This window comes from Apteryx rowi, unplaced genomic scaffold (genome assembly GCF_003343035.1).
Source record: "Apteryx rowi isolate R43461 unplaced genomic scaffold, aptRow1 scaffold_247, whole genome shotgun sequence".
NCBI lineage: Eukaryota > Metazoa > Chordata > Aves > Apterygiformes > Apterygidae > Apteryx > Apteryx rowi.
The window spans coordinates 1,073,600-1,075,452 of NW_020448830.1; positions in this window are offsets into that span (position 1 = coordinate 1,073,600).

A 1,853-nucleotide genomic window follows, 5' to 3' on the forward strand; every position below is an offset into this window, starting at 1 on the left:
CAAACTGAAACACAGACACTTCCATCTGAACATGAGGAAAAACTTTTTCACTGTGAGGGTGACAGAGCACTGGAACAGGTTGCCCAGAGAGGTTGTGGACTCTCCTTCTCTGGAGATATTCAAAACGTGCCTGGACGCGATCCTGTGCAATGTGCTCTAGGTGACCCTGCTTGAGCAGGGGGGGTTGGACTAGATGATCTCCAGAGGTCCCTTCCAACCTCAACCATTCTGTGTGATTCTGTGTGAACTGTGTAACTTACCAACATGCAAGATCCCATTTGACTGCCAGCACAAGGAGAACTTCCTCGTTGTCAGAGGGTTGCAGTGGAAGGAACAATCTCCGTATAGATGACTTACTGTTTCTTGGGAAGGCCAGTTAAGCCTGAACATGCAAATAGTAGTTGGGGCAGAGGCAGATCAGTATGGATACAGGTGAACGAGCAAGGATTCCATCATTTTGAGACACCTGAACATTCTCTATCATCTTCTTGTTGCTGAGTTACATAATTAACAATAAGGTTCACAGTGATTGTGAATATATGAACACAGGGCTTCCTACAGCAAAAACAGTGAGGCTTCAGGTGGTAAAGCATTAAAAATTGAATGCACATTAAGCGTTCAAGCTTAAGCATATTAAGGTCTTGCTTTTTAGATAGTAAAAAATGCTTTTGTTGACAGGACCGCTTAATCCTTTGAATTAGGTACTTCTGATGCTGTGTTCTCTAACATGAATAAACAGCTAGTGTTAGCTATTATTCTTCTGTTGATAAAGAGACCTATTGGTTTAACTTTGGCTTTTCTACACTTTGATGGTAAAGAAATCCTTGTCAAAGGCAACTTTGAAACAGCTCAGGTAGCTCTTTGGTAACTAAATTGTTGAGTTACTACTACAAAGGATGGTGCTTTAGGTGCTTAGGGTGCTTTAAATCAGCAGGTATGAAAACAGAGAAAGTCATCTGAGATTTAATACTGTTCCTGATTACATAATCTTCACTAAAAGATTTTTTTCAGTAACTTTCAGCAGTAATGTGTCACAWACCTCTGCATATAATGAGCTTATGCAAATCTTGCTACTTCTTTATCAAAATTGTGAATGGTGAAATCATAATTCTAGCAGTTTTACTGGCCAGAGGAATCTGCTTCCTCCTGCAAAAGGTTGCCTTCTTGATTCTTTCTTTATATCTGACTGTAATTAAAAAAAAAAGGCATGATTTTTGGATGGGTTTTGGTTTGGGTTTTTTTTTTTTTTTTTTTTTTGCTTTTAAAATAAATAGTTCCTTAATGTAAATCAGGTCTAGTGTACAATAAAATAACATAGTCTTCACTTGAAGCTGATATGACTTTCAGGTCAGCTTGTGTGTTACACATCAAAAGGGCATCCAAGTGATTGTCAAAAGGCGGCAAAACCAAAAAGAGCCAACGCTGGCCCATGAGCTGTGGTTAACTTGTTATAGGACCATACTGAGGTGAAGAGCTTTAGTGGGATTAGAACAGTTACAGGTATAGCAAGGCTACCTAGAGAGACAGAATCTAACAGGAACTTTTGCTGCACTACAAACTTCTTTCACTGTGCAAGTTAACACAGATACATCGAGCTTGTTCATCTACAGATGGTTTATCCTAGAGCTGCCTTCTTGGCTTTTTTCCCCCTTCCTTTAAGGGAGCACTGCCTGCAGAATGAGGGGCATTTTCTACCCAGTTTAGCCCATAATTGGTTCTGCATAGGCTGTTTACACAAAACTGACAATGCAGGGGAGAAAGGAAGCAACAAGATGCAATTTTGCAAAAATTAATAAACTTGATAGACAAAGATTGGGGGGGCAAAGATCTATGAATCAGAGAGGGATTTCTAC